General features: G+C 46.1%; 1 long non-coding RNA gene across 1 annotated transcript; it reads left to right on the top strand.

Annotated features, from left to right (window-relative positions):
• The first annotated feature begins 593 nt into the window (after nucleotides 1-593).
• Nucleotides 594-20,314, top strand: LOC144806670 (uncharacterized). Its single transcript, XR_013605871.1, has 3 exons — nucleotides 594-666; nucleotides 7,431-7,481; nucleotides 20,206-20,314. It is a non-coding gene; the product is annotated as an uncharacterized LOC144806670 (long non-coding RNA).
• Nucleotides 20,315-21,670: the final 1,356 nt, after the last annotated feature.

The raw sequence follows: 21,670 nt of genomic DNA, 5'->3' as shown, positions 1-21,670 counted from the left end.
TTTTATATGATTGGTGGAAGCCTCTGGGGCCATATTGGAGGAGGGAGGGGAGACTAGAGCGCTGCTCTTTTAATTTACTTGGAGTTCTGTGTGGAGCCGGAGGCTCATATGTTTATTACTGTGGCGAGGAAGACATGGACTCGGAGTAATGAAGATTACCGGTAAGTAACCGGGGCAATACCTCTCACCCTGTGCTGCGGCGCGAGGCGCCTCGTGCTAACCGGCGGGAAGCAGTTGTTGTCTCTCATTCATTGGGCCCCCGCGCGGACACAGTTATTCTTGTGCTTCTTTGTGTCCCTGCGAGGACCCCGTCCCACCTGTACTGACACTGAGGTGTCAGCTGATGAGTCACAGGTGTAGCCCTTTACTGCGCCTGTGCTGTGAACTAATTAAAGAAATCTTTCTTGCAACGACTGCTGGAGTTCGATTGTCTTAACAGCGGTGTCTGTCCCCAGCGCATGCGCAGTTCATCTAAGGCCCTCTTTAACCCGCGTGCCGCTGCAGGAAGCAGTGTCTGTCCTTAGGGCATGCGCAGTTCATCTAAGGCGCCTTTAACCCGCATTGTGGGAAGCCGTGCCTGTCACCAGCGCATGCGCAGTTGTTCATCCACATGCCCTCTTTTAACCCGACCCCAGCAGGGCCCACAGCACCCACATGAAACCCCAGGTGAGGTCAAGAGATACAAAAACTGTCTGGAGCTGGAGGGTCCGTTTGTGTCTTTCACCAGAGTGAAGGGGGGCCGCCCCGTCAATCGAAAGTGAAAGAACACACTCCCAGCCAGCACCGACTGCGCCTCATTGCACCTGGCCTGGGCCTGCACAGCATCATCTGATGAGGCTAAAACTCCCCAAATATGTCTCAACCTCACTAGGCCCTCAGTAACCAGGCAGCGGTCAACCAATGCCCATCAGGTAAACAAGCATTGGCATCGCCAGTAGGTCTCGCCTCTGGGACCTTATACGTTTTAGTTATCCAGCACAATATCCTTGGGGCAACAACATCAACTGTTGCATGGTTAAACACTTATACGGTCCCAAAGGCGCGACCTATTGGCTATGCCAATGCTTGTTTTTATTGGTTCCTGTTTGAGTCTTTTAGAGATGCATGCTTTTGTTTCGTCCTCGTGTCTAACTACTCCCGCATTTTGTTGATCTAGGTCATGGGTACTCACAAACATTTTCCCGGGGGGGCGCAACGTTTGGTCTATGGTGTGACCGAGGGCCGCACTGATGCCAGCGGGGTGTAAAGTCTGGGATGGGGAAACAAAGCATGTATATCTAGTGGCTGCCTTTAAGAATGAAGGTGTTCCTAAAGTTAAAGGCCTAGTCACTTCCTTTTCCTAACTGCAATTAACCTTTAAATAAGTGTTTGCTGTATATGTACGTTTCTTGTTCATGTTAGTTCTGACTCGAGTAAACAGCAGTCCAGTGCTGCTGCTGCCCAGGGGTCTTCAAGTAAAGACCTGAAGGGCTTTATGCGGCCCCTGGGCCGTACTTTGAGTATCACTGATCTAGATCCTCCCGGCGACCACCCCAGCTACATGTGTATTTCCATGTTCTTCGAAAAGGGGTCGCAGTTGAGCAGACAGGCTTGTCAAGTCTTCAAGGAAGTGTGAGTGCGACGATACTGGTGTATTTATTCACCACTTAACTAATCAATCTCCTGTCCCTCCCTCCTCACGTAAGCCACAATTTGTGACACATTTGCTATTTTAAGGATTGTAATAACATCACTTTTGTATATTTAAGTCCATACAGATACTGAAAACAGCAAACCGCAAGTACAAAAATGAAAAGTACAGGGGGCACGAGTCCTAAACAAAACAAAAAATAGGTTTCAGAGGACATTGCAAGTCTAATATGCCTCTCTTTAATGGTAATGAACCGTGATTCACGTAATATAAGCACGCACTTGAGCAGTGTATACCCTCATGTACATAAATAAAGAAGGCTTAAATGTATTTTGGTACAACAATGTGGGAGAGTTTTAATGAAACGTGGGGGAACATGTTAACATTGACTTTTATTGGGCAGAGCAAGTTTCCAGTGGGAAAAAGCTAAAATATTGTAATGCATGATATAGAATGAATATAGTGCTCTCTGAATCTGACTTGCATATCTATGTACTTTTTTTTACTGCATTGCATAGATATTCTACGCAGTAGTCTATTATTAATTTCCTTTTGCATGATAATTGTGCATTACAGTTAGCTTATAGATGCCACTTCTTCAGCTATTCACTAATGGTGAGCATTTTTATTTTGGTGCCCGTAAATATTCTCTATCTCAGTGCGACCCTGATAGTTGGCAGCTCACTAGCAATTCATTTGATGTTTACTAAATACCAGGCAGTTGGGGTAAACCTGCTACTTGCTACCAAATGGGTGTTTGGACCCACAACAAACTGGAACAAGCATTTGCAAAGCAATTGGTCTCACATTTACGCAAGTTTGAGCTATTGGCATTGTAAATGACAATGCCTTTTATTTATGTTTTGGGTTTCAAAACATAAATAAAATGCTTTGTCATTTACAATCCCAATAGCTTAAACTCGTGTAAATGCGCTACCTGTTGCATTGCAAATGCTTGTTATCTTCAGTCTCATGGTCTTTTTAGTAACATTAGAAAACTTAAATTTGAAGATTTTGTGTGGGCTCTTATGGCCTAGCGCACTGTACACACAACCATACATTTCTAATTTGTTGTCAACAAAGTTTGAATTTGAATGATTCTGCCCAGGTTTAACCAAAAGCTGTCAGTTACTGAAACATTTTGCATAGTGTTTTTCCTGTCAACAAATAAACATGTGTGTGGCATAAATGCCTTAGTGGCCGCTTACTTCCTTGAAGTACTATTTTCCTTACAGTAAAGTCCCCAATTTAATTATATTCAAATGGCATTAGATTTATGGAATTCCCCCTGCCCACCCCACAACAGAAGCAATCGTATGGATTACCTAGATACCTGTGTGTGTGGTTTGATTGCCACAGTTGTCCTTGAGGACTCCGATTCTGGTGTGCATTACTGGGTCAATGGTGAAGATGGACATATACTGTTTGAAGAAGTTATGTCCAGTGGTCCTTTTGGCAGCGGCTATAAAACACTCGCGCCTCTTTGTCCCATGCTCCACTGGCATCCCACTGATTTTTCATGGAAGATTAAATCTGCCCCTGTAAGTGTATCCCGCCCCTGGGAAGCCCGTGGGATCTATTCAAAGCCAATGGCCTGTTACCTCAAACCACGCGAGCTACCGGGGCAGAACCCACAGAAGGCCGCCGCGGTGTGTGCATCTGCGGTGTGTGCATTTGCGGCGCGGCGGCCGTGCTCTCAGGGCTTCTACGCTTGGTTTCTTGGCCTCCAGGTGTAATATTACTGTAGCACCAAGGCCGCAGGCCACGGCTCTCATTCGGTCAATTTTTTTCGTAAATGTATTGTTTGGGTGAGGGGTTAAGTTTCTCTTAATTTCCAACAGAAAGAGGACTTTTCTGCAGATGCGCCCTGAAAAATCTGTTAACGTTATTCATTGCATAGGAAATTAAGGTGGTGGACATGGTGGTGGTGGATGCGGTGGTGGTGGACATGGTGGTGGTGGTGGATGTGGTGGTGGTAGACTTGGTGGTGCTGGACGTGGTGGTGGTGGATATGCTGGTGGTGGTGGACATTGTGGTGGACATGGTGGTGGTGGACGTGGTGGTGATTGACGAGGTGGTGATGGACACGGTGGTGTTGGACACAGTGGTGGTGGACGCGGTGGTGGTGGTTGTGGACGTGGTGGTGGTGGTGTGGTGGTGGTGGATGTGGGGGTGGACGTGGTGGTGGACGTGGTGGTGGACATGGTGGATGTGGTGGTGATGGACGTGGTGGTGGTAGACGTGGTGGTGGCCTCGTGGTGAACGTGGTGGTCGTGGTGGACATGGTGGTGGTGGAGGTGGTGGTTGTGGACGTGGTAGTGGTGGATGTGGTGGTGGTGGATGTGGTTGTTGTGGACGTGGTGGTGGTGGATGTTATGGTGGTGGACGTGATGGTGGTGGATGTAGTGGTGGACGTGGTGGTGGACATGGTGTTGTTAGTGGTTGTGGTGGACGTGGTGGTGGATGTGGTGGACATGGTGGTGGTGGACGTGGTGGTGGTAGATGTAGTGGTGGTGGTGGACGCGGTGGTGGTGGATGCGGTGGTGGTGGACATAGTGGTGGTGGACATAGAGGTGATGGACGTGGTGGTGGTGGACGTGGTGGTGGTGGACGTGATGGTGGTGGACATGGTGGTGGTCGACGTGGTGGTGGTGGTGGACGTGGTAGTGGTGGATGTGGTGATGGTAGTGGATGTGGTGGTAGTGGATGTGATGACGGACGTGGTGGTGGTGGATGTGGTGGTGGTGGTAGTGGTGGTGGACGTGGTGGTGGTTGGTGTGGTGCTGGTTGACGTGGTGGTGGAGGTGGGTGTCGTGGTGGTGGTGGACATGGTGCCTCGTATACCACACATATAATAATACAGAACAGAGCACCCTTTCGAGTGGATGACAGTGTAGGCCACATAACTTTCAAGCCAGTAACCCCCCCATGCATGAAATCATCCTGCACACACTTTCCTTAAAGCGACTTCCTAGCTGGTGACCCGCATGCATGCACTCACCCTGCAAACATTTTCCTTAAAGCGACTTCCTAGCTTGTGACCTCCATGCATGCCTTCGCCCTGCACACACTTTTGTTGCAATAACGTCCTAGCCAGTGACCCCCCATGCACGCACTTACCTTGCACACACTTTCCTTGCGGTGACTTCCTAGCTGGTATTCACCATGCACGCACTCACCCTGCACGCGCTCTCCCTGCAGTGGCTAGTGGCTACCTAGCTGGTGACCCCCTTTGCACACACTTTTCTTGCAGTGACTTCCTAATCGGCTGTGGTGACTTCCTAACTGGTGACCCCCATACACGCACTCCCCCTGCACACACTTTGTTGTAGTGACTTTCTGCAAGAAGCCTCTCTATGCACAATCTCACTGACACACTCCCTCTGATATAACGTCTGCACAATGGTTCCCGGTGCACACATTTCTCTGTAGACAAGCACCTTGCACGCACTTTCCATGAGGGGTGTCACAGCGATATATATACTGCCAGCGCGTTTTCAGGGCATCGGTGACGTATCACGCACTGCTGGCAGACAGTTGTTCTCAGACACTACCTGCACTCACAGTCCCCTCACAATCACGCTGCACACACCTTCAACGAGCAGCCCTTCATCGCTGCAAACAGCCCTCCAGCAGACAGTCATTACACACACTGGTTCACCCTCTCCTTGCTTCCTCACCACCTGCACGGATGCAACCTTCACACGGTGATTCCATACACTCACTATCACCTGTGCACACATCCACTCTCCCCACAGTGACTTCTTGCAGTGTGCGCCCTATTCACACCTCAACCACACGCGTGCACACACAGTCCCAGTAGACAGGGTCTTCCCCTCCCATACAAACTCACTCCTTTCAAGATCTCCCTGTGACGGCTCACTACCAGACGCGCACCTCTGATCACTCCCCCGAGTTACACCTTCAACCAGTGACGCGCTGATCGGCCTCCCTCCGTGGGGCATTCAATCTCACACCAGAGGGGCGCCCGTTTACACACTTATCACACTATCTGCTCCATCCTTTTGTTGTTGTTAGCCACTGCCATGGCACTCCTCACTGTGGTAGTGCCCCCAGCCTCCCCTCTTCAATGCCCTCGATCAAGTCTGCAGCGACCCACTCTCGTGCACAGCTCCCAGGTACACGTAAGTGCCCTTCTCCCACCAGCAATGTCCCCTCTCCCCCCTTGCAGGGCATCCCTTGCCCCCTACAGCCCCCGTCCCCGAACCCTGTGTTACCCTTCTAACCCCCGAATTACTGCGTGTCTACTACAGTGCCCTTTCGCTCCCTCTTCAGCACATCTGTTACCCCCACCAGGCTCAAGCAGTGCAGCTTTCACACCACCTGGAGTTCTTTCTCACTTCTAGCAGAGCCCCTCTCACCCTTAGTAGCGCCACTCTCATCCCCAGCAGCACCCCTCAGAGCGTCCTCTCACCACCCCACAGCGCCTCTCACATCCTCGCAGCGCCCATCACACCCTCGCAGCGCCCATCACACCCTCGCAGCACCCATTACACCCTCGCAGCACCCATCACACCCTCGCAGCACCCATTGCACTCTTGCAGCGCCGCTCTCACACCAGCTACAGTTCTCTCACCTCTCGCAGCCCCCTCTCACCCTTAGCTGCCCCCCTCAAGCTTTGAAGCCATTGCTGTTGCATATTTATCTTATGCAACTAACAACCATTGACAAAGCCAATAGTCCTGGCTTGTAGTAGATGTAATGTTACTTGTTATATATGGATGGAATGGCGAAGCAGCAAAATACCAGTGGGGCGAGACACTATGCCGAGCATGTATTTTCAGTTTGGGTTTTTAAGCCATGCCCTTCATTACATCGACCACGTCCCTCTGGGAGCCATCACAAGGTTTTTCATTCCACTTAAAGCCCTTTCTCCAGTATAGTGATTTCCTGCTGAACTGGGAGAACAAGTTCACTCAGACTTGGCAGTCAGCTCCAGAGAGACTAATCCATGCCCGGGCCCCTCATCCATTGGCACCTTGTGATTCTTACAGCGTTACAGTTCATATCTCATTCCCCTTATTGGATTTTGTCATTTTAGTGTTATTTTGTTCAATACATTTAACTTTTTTTTTTCTATTTTGGTTTGGGTTTTTTATTGTTTTGCATTTTGACTTTTACTTTTTTGGTTTCTGCATAAATAGTTTACATATTACCTTAAGTTAAGCCTGCCTGTTCCGTGCTTAGGTACCAGGGGGTTGATCCTAGGTTAATTGAATGGCTTTGAAAGTTCATTCTGACAACGGTTGTGATTGTTCCTCATCTACCGTAAATAATAATTCAGTTTCTTACAGAAACTATCTGAAATTATCTGCAAAACAGGCAGGAGACAACCTACCAGGCTTGAAGCACCCTGTGGACAAACTGGAATATGGGAATAGTATTGTGTGGCAATAGAACCTCTAAAAAAATTCAGCTTGGTGATGAATCAAGAATCACGCTTGAATGTCACAACTTTTTAAAACAAGGTAGTCAGGAAAGTGTGGCGAATATATTGCAGCTCTTTGCATTTTGGCAGCCCCAAGCAAATTTGAGAACAGAGTGGATGTATGTAGCAGAGACGAGTCTGTCCACCCAATGTGAGTGGTGAGATCCGCTTTGCTGGTCTGCCTGAAGTTATGATGCTGCTGACAGTGGCCTGTCTGCTAATAGCGATGGCGTGACTGGTGGATCTATGAAGCCAAATAAGAGAAAGTTATCTTCCGACACCACAGTCTTCGTGACTGAGACCAGTAATACTGAAGACTCTGAGACTCACAGCAGTAATTTCTCCTTTCAGAGCGTTATTGCTGCAGATGGAGTGAAGTCCAGAAGTAAGCACATTACTAAGGTAACAACAACGTTTAATATTGTTCATTTGTATTAACAGTTTCTCTTTTGCAGCTTTTGGAAATGCATTTTCTAGTTTTGTTGCTTTTTGGTTAGTTTTTTATTGTAGGCTGTTATCTTCGGTTTAAAGGGAAAGATGTTGTATTGTGTGACTGTGGCGTGGGATCAAGAAGAGACCTAAGACCAGTTCGGGGTAGGTAAGGTTTTATTTTGGAAAATGTCTTTTTATGTCAGGTTGCCGAGATGTCTCTCTGAAAAGCCCGGGGTCCGTGATGGCGTCTGGTTATGGTCTTGTTTCCAGATGGTTAAGAAGCAGGCTTCAGGGGATTTTCCGTTCTTCCTAACTCCTCGTTGGACTCCGCCAGGGAAAAGAAAAAGGTACAGATTGTCAGGATATGTACTCTATCTGGACTCTCCCACAGGGAACCGGGCAAGTGCAGGGGACACCCGTGCTAAGGTGCTAAACACTTTATTAAACGTGCAAAGGTGCAGAGGCGTGATTACTGGTGAGAAGGGGTATATTTACACGGTGAGGACAAAGAAAGGTTGGGCACATATTGTGGCAGACACGTGGCTACGGTTTACAAGAACCCCGTCTTCCACGGATCCGGTGGCCTGCTGGCTTACTCCTGTCGTCCTCGGGTTTGCCTCCAAAAGCTCCGTTCTCTGCTCCTCTGTGCCGCTCTCCCACTGGCGATCCTCGGTCGGTGGCATCACATGCCAGGACATCTTCTTCCGCGTTTTTACCCACTAGGAATCCCGCGTCGTCATCAGGGGCCGGAGCTGCATACTCGTGTGTCTTCCAGTTAAAGGGGCCGTCATCCAATTCGTCCGCTAGTTCCCAGGAACAGGCTTCTCCCCTGTTCCAGTCATGCTGATAATGAAGCAGAGAGGGGGAGGAAGTCAGTTCACTACGCCACCACTCAACATTATCCGGTTCTTTTCCTCCCGTCCCCTGCCCAGTGTTACATTCCTCCCCCCCTGGTTTCTGCCGATTGGGAAGAATGAATTGTCTGGATAGGAAATCAGCGTTTCCATTCTCAGTGCCCTTTCGATGTTGTATTGAAAAAGAAAATGGTTGTAGAAAAAGGAACCACCTGAGTACTCTAGGGTTATGGGCTTTGGTCCTGTTCATCCATTGTAGCGGGGCGTGATCTGTATAAAGTACAAAAGGCTTGCCTTCTAGGTAGTACTTTAAATTCTGTACCGCCCACCTTATCGCCAGGCATTCTCTTTCGATCGTGGGATATTTGCACTCCCTAGGATTTAGTGTCCGGCTAATGTAGAGGATCGGATGTTCTAAACCGTCCTCTCCTATTTGGGACAATACAGCTCCTAAGCCCATGTCCGAAGCATCCGTGGCTAAAGAGAAAGGTTTACTGAAGTTGGGAGGTATCAAAATTGGGCTTGTAGTGATGGCCACTGTAAGGATCTTAAAGGCTTGTTTAGCCTCCTCCGAAGTATTTAGAATGGAGGAGGGTTTAATATCCTTTCTTAAAAGGTCTGTGAGCGGAGCTGCTGTCACCGCAAAGTTGTCTATAAATCTCCTGTAATGGCCTACAAGGCCTAGAAAGGCTTGTATCTCTCTCTTTGTTTTGGTGAAGGGAGTATTCCTGATGACTTTTACTTTTTCCTCTTGAGGGGCTATAACACCTTCCCCCAACATATACCCCAGGTATTTAACCTTGGAGTATGCCTGTCTAGATTTTTTTGGGTTAATGTGTAACCCTGCCTTCTGTAGAGCTTCCAGAATAGCTGTTAAGTGTGTTAACTGGTCTGACCAGGTATTGCTGAAAATTACAATGTCGTCAAGATAGACGGAACAGAAGGAGGAATAGGGGTGTAGGATGGTATTCATCAACCTCTGGAAGGTCGCAGGTGCCCCATGCAGCCCAAAGGGCAAGACGTTGAACTCATATAGGCCCTCCTCTGTTGCAAAGGCAGTCTTTTGTTTATTTTCTTCCCTAAGGGGTACCTGGCAGTACCCCTTAGTGAAGTCTAGCATGGTAATAAACTTGGCTTCGACTATCCTTTCTATTAAATCACCCACCCGGGGAATGGGATAGGCATCAAAGGAGGAAATGTTATTTAAAGCTCTAATGTCCATACAGAACCGGGTCGTCCCGTCCGGTTTAGGAATCATTACAATAGGGGACGACCAGATACTTCTTGATGGACGGATAACTCCCAACTTGAGCATGTCCTGTACTTCCCTTTTTATATCCTGTCGTCATGCTGCCGGCACCCTGTAGGGTTTTTGTTTAACACATTTCCCTGGTTCCGTTTCTATTTTGTGCTCTATCAAATGTGTTCATCCTGGCAGGTCCGAAAACATTGCAGAGAAAGGATGTAAGGTGTTTTGGAGCTCAGTTTTCTGGGCGTATGTAAGTTCTTCATTAACAGGCAGTTGTTCTAAGGTGCTCTGCTCTGACCCAGTAGGGATTCCGAATTGAGCTACCTTGGGTATCGGACCTATCCATTTTTTCAATAGCTTGATGTGAAAGGTCTGCCTCCTCGAAGGGGAGATCTGGACCCTGTAAGTGGTTCTCCCTATGGTGTCTACTATGGGATAGGGACCCAGCCATTCACTCCTGAATTTATTAGTGGAGGAGGGTAACAACACTAAAACCCAGTCTCCCTTTTCTAGGGTTCTCCATTTCTTGCCTTTGTCATAATATTTCTTTTGCCTGTTCTGGCTATTTTCTAAGGAAGAGTATGCCAAATCTCTCTGTTTGCTGAGCTAGTACTACAGCTGTTGAGTATACTGTAGTAGGGTTTTCTGTTTGTGGTGTTGTCGGCCGTACAGCAGTTATAAGGCTGAGCAACCTAAACTACTTTGTACCTGGGCCCTCAGTACATATAGTGCTAACGGTAGGACTTGGTCCCAGTCTGTGTGTTCAATGGAGAGCATTTTTTTAGGGTTGTTTTCAAGGTCCTGTTGTACCTTTCTACCAACCCATCTATTTGGGGGTGGTAGGCTGAGGTTTTTATGTGAGACAAATCTAGCAATTTACAGACTTCCTTCATCAGTCTGGAGACGAACGGGGTCCCCTGGTCTGTTAAGATTTCCTTTGGAAATCCCACCCTCGAGAATAATTCTATCAGTTCAGTTCAACTTTATTTCGGCTAATATAGCCATAAAAGCAAGAGTACACGGACAAGAAAAAAACATTTACAGACATAAAAAACATTTACAGACAATTATTTGCAGCGCTCTCATCAACAATTTATGACATACACAGATGGCAGTTGGTAAAAATGGGACTAGGTAACAATTAATTCAAAACGGGTAAATTCACAATACTACGTTAAAAATCTAAATAATTTAAGTAAAAAAGGTTTTCTCCACGATTAAAAAGCCAGACTAAAAACCAAAATTTGAAACCTTTAAAACCACTAGAACCACACGTCTTGCAAGGGATGAACTCAGTGCATTCTGCATTGGCTAATACTGGGTGGCTATGTACGCCATTGTTACATTACAGCTTGTATCCAAGCCGTTTCCTGATGAGATACACATTAAACAGAAACCTACTTATGCAAAAGACAACCAGTTGTGAGGTATTAGACTTAATGATGCGCTCTGCCTCTTTGTATGATCTGACACCCATGTTTTTACAAAGGGGTCTAATCCAGCGGTACCTAGGTGATTTATATGCTGGACAAAAAAGCAGTAAATGGACATCATCTTCCTTTGCCTTTAATGAGCAAAGGGAACAGAGGCCATTATCGTTGTTACCTCCCCAATTGCATGTTTTAGCATTTATCTGTAATACCCCATATCTAAATTGCAAATATAAGGTTTTTGCTATTGGTGGTCCTATTTCATCTATAAATGGTTCGAATGCAGCATTATCTATTATAATCATAAATTCCTGGGTCAATATGCCAGTAGATGGGCTATGAAATAGCTCATCATTGACGTTGGACTAGTAAGTTGACTTAAGGAGCTTTTTACACACCGGTGTCATATTCTGGGGTTCGTCCCAAAAATGGGACAGCCCTAACCTGGTACACCAAAGGGAAACATGTTTTAGCCAGGCGATTTTCTTGTATTCATCAATCTGAATAATTTCTATCAGACCACTTTTATAGTTACACAACTCCGGGGTTGTCCACAATCTTATCCAGTACAGCAAAGGTCTAAGAGCTGCTTGATAATCCGTCCTTTTAAGATCCAAATCTAAAAGCATTGGAACTAAGGGAGTTCTAGTTGGTAGTTTAAGTAATCTACGCAAAAAATGGTTCTCTTCCTTTTCAAAATTGCGTTTACAATGATGTCCCCAAACCTCGGCACCGTAAAGTGCCGCTGATTGGGCCTTTGCCTTAAATACTTCAAGTGCCGGTGTAATGGCTTTAGAATAACTAGCTCCGTGCACTTTTAGGATGGGCATCGAATTCTGCTTAAAAGATAGCTCACTCTTTGCTAGATGTCCCTTCCATGAGAGATTACTATCCAACATAATGCCTAAGTAATTAAAGCTCCCCACATATTCCAATTTTTGGTTATTTAGAACCAAATTCTTTCTAAAGGACTTTTGCGGATTTATGGACATATATTTTGTTTTAGATGAGTTTATTTCTAACCCCTTCTTTACACAGTAACCATAAAATGAATTCACCAGGTTTTGAAGACCCCTCGGAGTCTGTGGATGAGAATTGTATCATCGGCAAAAAGTAATGCCGTAATCACCTCATCTCCTAGCTTCGGGGAGTCATGATCACAGTCCCTTAGGTAAACAGGTATATCATTAACATATAGTGAGAAGAGCGTGGGCGCCAGCACACAGCCTTGACGCACGCCACGACTCACCAGAATGGGCTTTGAAAGTTCACCTCCCTTCCCCCATCTAACTTTGGCATAATTCCCTGTGTGTAATCTAATAAGTTCTTTAAGTAGCTCGCCGAGGACCCCCATATCTCTTAATGTGACCCACAGAAGATTCCGTGGAACGAGATCGAAGGCAGCCCTCAAGTCTATAAATGCCAAGTACAAACTGCCCTTTCTTATATTGATATACTTCCAGCAAATGCACGTGAACCTGAACACTTGGTCCAATGTACTAGTTTTTGGTCTAAACCCTGCTTGGAATTTAGACAATATCTGCGTCCCCTCCATCCATTCTGTGAGTCTATTTAAAATGTGCCTGGCAAAAACCTTCTATAAAAGGTCAATTAAACTAATTGGGCGGTAATTGCCCGGATCATAACGATCCCCTTTTTTGAAAATCGTTAAAATTTCTGCCCCTTTCCAACTGTCGGGGATTGGTGTTCCAGCCACTATAGAATTACATAGAAAATGAATGTATGGCCCCCATACTTCTACATCATGTTTAAGTAAATCTCCAGGAATCTTGTCCGGTCCTGGGGCTTTACCCACTTTGATTGCTTGTAGTGCCTGGGTAGTTTCCTCTCTACTAAAACATAGTGGTGTAATACTCAATTCTAGATTACTCTCTTTATTATGTAAGGGCGACCCCTGTTCATCATAGGAATAGAGTTTGGTAAAATGGTCGCACCAAGTTTGTTCGTCTACGTAAAGATCCTTGGATGATCTACCCTTTCTGTTGCCTTTGGCTATTAAACTCCAAAAGGTACCCTGATCTCTCAATTTGGCTGCTGTTAGTAAGTCGTCCCATAGGGCATCATCCCATGCTTTTTTCTCCTGAGTCAAGATTTTATTATATGCATGTCTACTTTCTTTTATAGAATGGAAGTTTTTAGATTTGACAGTCTGGATCAGATGGTGCTTCGCTAAACGGCATTCTTTATTATACCAAGGGTTAGCCAACTGTAGATGGCCTTCGCTTGGGTTCTTGTCCCTTTTGCAATTTTTGCTCAGAAAGGGAATTAAAGCGTCAACCAATTTATAATGTAGATCTAGAACACCCTGGCTGCCTATTAGGGGCTCCTTACACGACCCAATAGTGTCGGGAAAGGTATTATAAATATTTAACATTGTCTCATCCTTAGCTAGGATATAAGGCCATCTCAGTGCACGTCTATTGTTAGTTATCTGCAACTCTCCAAGTGAACTATTTGTTGTAACCTATTCGTCCTGTTTAACTAAAAACGGTTGAGGATGTAGCCATAATTGGAGTGGAAGATGGTCACTCTCTGTCCTAACATCTATTTTGAGATCAATGAGTAAATACCATAGACTCAAGGAGACCAATATAAAGTCTATATGTGACTTACAGTTGCCTTTAAGAAATGTTGGGGCTGCTGGTCTATCGGACTGCAAGCGGCCATTACATGCCCTAAGATCATGACCTATTGTCAACTGCAAAATTTGGGTTACAGCTACAGTACATTTAACAGACCCAGTAGAATCCAGATTTGGAATATCATTAGCCATATCTTGTTCTTCAATTAAGTTGTCAAAGCCCAACACAGGTTCATATTTGCAATTAAAATCCCCTCCTACTACTACTTGGGCATTTGGACCTAGAGAATCTAAGAGGGAATCTAGATGTTCTATAACCGTAGATTCTTTATTTACTGGGTACGGCCTATTGTAAATGTTTATTAAATATAGAATTTCTTTTTCCCTTGTCACCACTTTTAACCCCAGTAGATCAGGGGAATGGGTTATCAATGGGGTAATTTCTATTTCTAAATTTATTCTAACCCATATCACCAGACCCCCTGACGCCCTCCCTCTTACTGAGGGAATTGCGTCACAATAGAAGGTTTTGTACCCAAGTCTGTGGGGGGTTTCTAGAGTCCAGGTCTCTAGATGGAGGATAATATCGTAGTCCTCAATGTAGGTACACCAAACTAGATCACGAAGATTCCTAGCTAGCCCTGCTATGTTCCATGATATTAGTCTTACTGATAAATTATCTTTGGGACCAGATAGGGATACATTCAGTAGTTCCTCTTGTGTGGAATTATCATCCAGTGAAACGGATGCGATATTTAGTACTTCCAGTGAGGTGTTTCTGGAAATTGGTCTCTCAGACACAGTCCTATCAATACGACATGTACTGGCCTTTCCTAAGGTACCAATATTATCACTAGCACAATTAAGAAACGTTTCCCTTGCTAAAGCCATTGGAATACAGCCTAATACAGACTTATCATCATGATTCAATAAGGGCATTACTATCTGTGCAAACTCGAGCTCTAAATTAATTGTATTAGGTTTATCTACTTGTGTAATTAAAGGTGGTCCCAACCCAGAGCTCTCGGTCAATGCAAGTCAATCATTCTGATCCAACGCACTCAGTGCCTGATACCTGTTGTGCGTTGTTATCTCAAAGACTGGACTTTTGTCAAAGCTAAAAGGCCTAGATGGTGTGTTATATTGAGGGACCTTAGCTAGATGGCTATAAAAGTATTCCAAAGGGTGCACGCCCACACTATTCTCACTCTGCCTCAAAGATGCTGCTCTAAGAAGCACAGTCGCAACATGCTGTGGGTTCCTAAAATTAATGATGACACAATCACCCCTACAGGTTTTCCTGGCATTTCCGATCCACGGAACCCGTCTAGTTGTCAATATCTGGTCCGAGTAGTTTATCGGAAATCCACAATTCTTGTTCAGCCAGGAGACAGTTTTATGTTTAAGTGAATCGTGAGATTCCTGGCAGGAAATGGACTCTATAGGGTCTAGAGGTGGGACATTGGAGAGTACGACCACATATGGTTCACCATCTGGTGGGAGATTAATTGGGCGGATTTTCTTTACTGGGATCGGTAGGCCCCCTATGGTTACTGGAGCCGTTTTGATCTGTGTACACTGGCCATCCAATTGGCTCATCTCCCTATGTTCGGCCGCACTTGCCCTTCCCACCTGTATCTTATGTGCAGCATTAGCTGGTTGAACATCCTTTACCCTCAATTTTGGGCTGTCAGCGTTGGATAGCTGGTTTAAAAGGCCACCTAATCTAGATACTTCAGCTGTCAAGACATCTATTTTTGCCACTAGAGGCTTGACAGTAGATTCTAATTTAGCCTCAAGCATCTTAGCAATAAGGTCCAAAAGATCAGAGTCCGTATTAGTGCCACTATTTGTAATCATAGTCATAGTCATAGTCTCTTTGTGGCCAACAGTACTCTTCTGCGCTATGTCGGGCATTTTCTTATGATGTGTTCCTCCCCGCTTAGTTGTTATTTTCCTACATTTCCTCACCGCTCTCTTAGGTGGTGAGCGTCGTATTGAAGCATCCATAGATTTATCTGGTGAATCCTCGTCTGTTATGTCCTGATCAACCACAAGCATATCAGGGGTTTCCACTATAGGGGCATCAATAGTGACATCAGTGGAAGAGAAGGGGGCTGGGTTTAGATCACTACAGTCATCAATGGGAGTATTTGGTATCCCAGGCATATTGTCCCGTCCCAGTGATTTCCTTCTGTCGTTGTTGATTTTACTCCCCATTTTGACTAGATAGTTATCCATAGTTCCTTTGGACTTTGCCATCAATAGCAACCAAGTACTGATCCCTGGAAGGCTTGTATCTTTTAGACCACGTCTAGGTATGACTATGTACACAAGGTCCAAAATCTATAACGTTACATGTACTTCCTTAATAGAGTTGAAAAACATGAACTGTAATACAATATGCCATATAATCGTAAAAGTCTTACTTTTCAGGGGGGTGGCCCTGCCCTGCCTCGTTCTGCCCAGACTGCCCAGACTGCCTAGACTGCCCAGACTGCCCCGCCCTTGTCCCGGGCTTCTCCCGGCACTCCCGGGCTTCTCCCGGCACTCCCACGTCGCGGGAAGGCTCTCGGTCTTTTCAGCACGTTGTGGGCGTGTCCTCGGTCGGCTTCCTGGAGCCGAGGATCCTGGGTATTGTGGTTCTCGCCCTGCTCGGCGGCCGCGCTGAGGTTTTGAAGGTTGCGGCGGTGAGGGGAACCCAAGAAGAAAGCTATGGGGCGAAGTGGCAGCAAGAGTTCCAGGTAGGTGCCCCCGTATCACTTGAAACGCTCCCCCTATCAATTTCTCGGCTATGTTCTTAGCATTGGGGATTCTTAAGGGAAAGGCCTCCGGAAACCTAGTTGTGTAGTCCACTAGGACCAGGGCATAGGAATGTCCTTTTGCAGTGAGCTGTTGGGGTAGCACTAGTTTCTTTTAGATCACGGACTGCCTGCATCCTGAATCCAACAGCGCCCTTATTTGTCGTTGATTTTCCGTTACCCTTACATAGAACGATGGTCCCATCTCAGCGGTGTCCATTACGGCCTTAGGTATGTACCCCACCTCCATTGGTTCTTCAGGGGCCTTTCTTCTGGGACACAGTCTAGCGATATGGCCCCATTCGCCGCACTCGAAGCACTGGGGGCCTTTGAAAACTGGTTCCTTTCTTATGGGTTTCACTTTTGGCTGCTCTGGGCCGACTTTGAACTTCCTCTCGGGTTTTGGTACTGCGGACATCTTTGTAGTTTTTTCTTGGTCCCAAGGGAACGACCTAGGCTGCGCTCGGGAACAATTGGTGGCCATCTCTACGGCTTGTTGGGCAGTGAAGCCAGAATGTTGCTTAAGCCAACGTTGGCTTCCGTATGGTAACGCTTCCAGAAACTGTTCCAAGTATATACTAGTCATTATCTCTTCTTTGGACCTGCTCTCGGGTTTCAGCCACTTATCGGCTGTCATTTTTAACCAGAGATATAGAGTCTTGGGGTTTTCACCAGGAATTCCTTTTTCTTTCCTGAACCATACACGATAGGCCTCTGAATCTAATCCTAAGTGGTCCAGGATTATTTCTTTGATCTCTTGATATGGCGTATTCCCTCTGGCATTGGCCACCTGGTATGCAGCCTGAGCTTCCCCGGTTAACAATGGGGCCAGAAAGAAGGGCCATTTTTCTTCTTCCCAACCACAGGCCTGGGCTGCTCTTTCAAAGTTAGTCAGAAAGGCATCTGGATCCTCCCCTGCGTTGTATTTTTGTAATGATACTCCCGAGGGATGCGTCGGGGTGGCTCTTCGTTTCCCACCGGGTAAAGCACTGGGTTGTTGGACCGCCTTATTTAAGCCTTCAATTTGGGTTGTAATGGTGTTCTTGAAAACTTCCCTGTCTGCTTGAGCCGACGTCATTTGTCTTTCTAGCGCCCATTCTAACTTTTCTTGTCCCTTTATAAGGTGTTGTATGATTTGGTCCATCTTCTGTTGTGGGATGGAAGGGGGATATCCCACTTCTGACACCAGTTGTGGCGTGGGATCAAGAAGAGACCTAAGACCAGTTCGGGGTAGGTAAGGTTTTATTTTGGAAAACGTCTTTTTATGTCGGGTTGTCAAGGTGTCTCTCTGAAAAGCTCTCGGGTCCGTGTTAGCGTCTGGTTATGGTCTTGTTTCCAGATGGTTAAGAAGCAGACTTCAGGGGATTTTCCGTTCTTCCTAACTCCTAGTTGGACTCCGCCAGGGAAAAGAAACAGGTACAGATCGTCAGGATATGTACTCTATCTGGACTCTCCCACAGGGAACCGGACAAGTGCAGGGGACACCCGTGCTAAGGTGCTAAACACTTTATTAAATGTGCGAGGGTGCGAGGGTGCAGAGGCGTGATAACTGGTGAGGAGGGGTATATTTACACGGTGAGGACAAAGAAAGGTTGGGCAGATATTCTGGCACACACGCGGCTACGGTTTAGAAGAACCCCGTCTTCCTACCCTGCCCGCCAAATGCCACCGTTCCTGTTGTAGCCACACTCCTCCCTCGGGAGTGTGGCAAAGCGATTCATGGATCCAGTCGCCTCCTGGCTTACTCCTGTCGTCCTCTGGTTCGCCTCCAAAAGCTCCGTTCTCTGCTGCTCCGGGCCACTCTCCCACTCTCGATCCTCGGTCGGTGACGTCGCACGCCAGGACATATTCTTCCGCGTTTTTACCCACTAGGAATCCCGCGCCGTCATCAGGGGGCGGAGCTGCGTACTCGTGTGTCTTCCAGTTAAAGGGCCGTCATCCAATTCGTCGGCTAGTTCCCAGGAACAGGCTTCTCCCCTGTTCCAGTCATGCTGATAATGAGGCAGAGAGGGGGAGGACGTCAGTTCACTACGCCACCACTCAACATTATCCGGTTCTTTTCCTCCCGTCCCCTGCCCAGTGTTACAGTGACCTTAATGCTGCAATTTGCATTTCATTACCATCATTTGCTTACTCTGGAGAATCTCCAGGGTGTAGGAGGTTTGCTGTTCCATAGTTCTTTCTTCAGCTTCTGGGCAGTTATCACTCTGTGGTCCTGTTTCTCTGCTCTTCTTGTAGTAGCTCTTATCAGAGCTTCATCCATCTGCCAACGATAATAAGATGCCAGTCATCACCCAGCACACAACACAGACTATGTTGGGCTACGTCGGCGCAGTTAGAGCGAGGATAAAGTTCTCCGGACCCATCAGGCTGTGAATGTAACCTAAGGGCTTAAGATGAAATGAAGAGCTTACCTCCTTCCTGAGTGGCTCCAGACTGCTGTGTGCAGACCCGATAGCTGGCAGAACCCTGGAGTATGTATGTATAAATCAGATTATGTTGGAAGTAACCTGCAATATAGTGGCAGGCAGCACCCTGCCATAGAGTAGGGTTTCTCATAGTGTTTTAATTACTGACACATTAATGGAGATTGTCTTTTAACAGGCAGAAGAACAACACTGACCACACATTTTTCTGGGTTTGTCTTTAAAATGACGTACACATTAGGAATGGCATTTCGTTCTGCTGGAATAATAACACAAGTTATCTTGCACTCTATGTTGTTGCATGAATTGTAGGCTGCAATAAATTCCATGTTTCATTCAAACAAGCTTTCTACAGGGCACATACACGATTTGCTGCTGTAGGAAATAATGCTCCTGTGTACTGTGGCAGACTCAGAAATATTGAAAAACTTCATGATTTCTCTTTCAGTACTTCCTAGTAAAATCTTTCACTTTTTGACTCCTACATTTAGCAGAAACATAACTTAGTACCATTAAAATAGCTGTGATGGGGAACATCCATGTGGGGTTAGGACTGCCTCGACCAGAGAGCATGCTGAGTTGGAGGAGTATGGAGTTGACCGCATTGCCTGGTCCGGTGTGGAACCAAGCCAGCGATGCTTTGCTGCAGGCTCATTTGCCCTGATAGCTGGTCAACAGTTTGAGGAGGAGGAGGTGAAGAGCTGGCTAAGTGTGCCATGAGGCTGGCAGTTCAGTACATCCCTGAGAAGTGAGCTTTGAGTCATGTAATGTTCCTCTTATACCACGTGCAATTCACCCTCTCCAAAGCCTCAAGAATTCCTGGGTGTGAAGGGCGGCTGATTCTGATTGGGTGCTTGATAGTTTTCCAGAAACACATGTTCTTGATTGTTCATGTTTGTCAGTAGTTAATGAAACACGTCCAGGCTTTTTATCTCTTCAGTTGACAGAAGCTGCAATGAAAGTTTCTTTCTCGTTACAATAAAATAGGAACGTCTGACGAGCCTCTGTCTGTCAGAGAATGGAAGGGCTGGGGAACTGTCATTCATCTCACTGCTAAGCAGAGCAGTGTCATGCTTCACCCTCACTCAGGCCTCTGATTTTAACTAACATCGCTTAGAACACTGGGACTTTAGAACCCATCCTTTTAATGAGAAAAACAAAACTACAAGTCCCATAAGCAATAGTGGTGGAAGGTGTCACGCATGACCTGGGGCAACATCGATTCAGCACATCCAGTTCCATTTTTTAAGTATTTGACATAATATTGAATTTATAACGTTTGTTTTTATGGTCATGAGTCACCAGAATACTAAATACGTCTTTTATTTTCAGGGTCAATTAAGTAATGGTCACCAGCTTGGAGGCTCTGTTAATTCTTCAGTACTTGTCATTGATCTCCACGTGTGGCTGGTTTGCGTCTGCCCCCTGCATCGTTCCCGATAACTCGCAAAGGTAAGGTGCTTGTAGCAGCAACATGATAACCCCATACTCGTCTGTAAGAAGTGCGCTCCGAGGCAGGTATCCGATCATGTTTGTGAAACAAGGAAGGGGCAATATCTGCTATATACATTTGTTAAAATAAAACAGTCAAATCACAGTATACTGTTCCGGAGGTTCAGTCCCAGAGTCATCTGTAACTGAACGCAGACACCCTAGGAAGCATGTGCTTTTAAGACACGTTGCGTTCACTCACCTGAAGGTGACATGCTTCATCATTGGGCTATACTCCTCACCAGGCCGACGCTACAATGCCTGGCGGGCACCACAAGAGGGCACTTTGTCGTAGATCTTTTATTAAGTACGCCGGATGAGCATAGCAGGACAGAGGATATTGTGTCATAAGATGTGAGATTGGTGAAAGTCTAAATATAAGTTCAACTATCGACCAGTTGCCACAATATAGTTAATGTGATCTTCCTGGTCCATGTTGAGATTAAAAACAGTGGCAGAGAAATTGAGGAACTAATGGCCCCTATCACTGTGTCATAGTGTCGATCACCTTTGGACCTGCTGGTAAGCTGGGGTCTATACTTCAGGTCAACCTTTTTCATGCCTTGTGTAGTCATGGAGCAATCTGTTGGCATTTCACCAGGACCAAATATGGGATAATGGGTAATGTGACCTAATCTTCTCCACAGCGTGAGGAGCTCTGTAACTCAAAGCCCTGCACCGTGCATAGGTGATAAGGTGCCTATTAACATCTTACTACCACAGGTGAGCACTGCCTAACAGGGTGCACTAGATACGGTAACCCTCCTAAAATTCAGGACATATTGACTTATCCAATAGCGAGGACGCCGCATCAGAGAGGCAACTGGTTTGAAAAGCACATGCTACTTAGGGTGCCTGCGTTCAGTTAGAGATAATGTCTGTAGGACTGAACCTCCAGAACAGTATACTGTGAGTTGATTTATATGAAGAATGTGTATACTAGACTGTCATTTTCCTCGTCATCTCTTGTCCTATGTAAAATAAAACACAACACACCGGGAAGCCAACAAATCTATCATAAATGTAATGCAAAAATACCAAAAGGCCAAGCAAACTAACAAGTGACAATTGTCTTTGCAATGGACGAGAGCATCCACCCTAAAGCAAGTTGGGGTATATAATGCTAATGCTACACAATGTATTTTATACACTTTTCTCCTAATACAAGTCAATGAAACATGAACACGTGATAGAAACAGTTACTGAAACGACACTAATGAGTAGGAGGCAGGATCTTCTCTCGAGAGGAATGTGAGGAGTCCGCGAGGTGCAGATAAAAGATACACAGACAAGCTGCAGAATTCAC

Source organism: Lissotriton helveticus, unplaced genomic scaffold (assembly GCF_964261635.1).
Source record: "Lissotriton helveticus unplaced genomic scaffold, aLisHel1.1 SCAFFOLD_693, whole genome shotgun sequence".
In the NCBI taxonomy this organism is placed as follows: Eukaryota; Metazoa; Chordata; class Amphibia; order Caudata; family Salamandridae; genus Lissotriton; species Lissotriton helveticus.
Note: the sequence above shows the minus strand (reverse complement) of the source record. Positions and strands in the feature narration are given on the sequence as shown.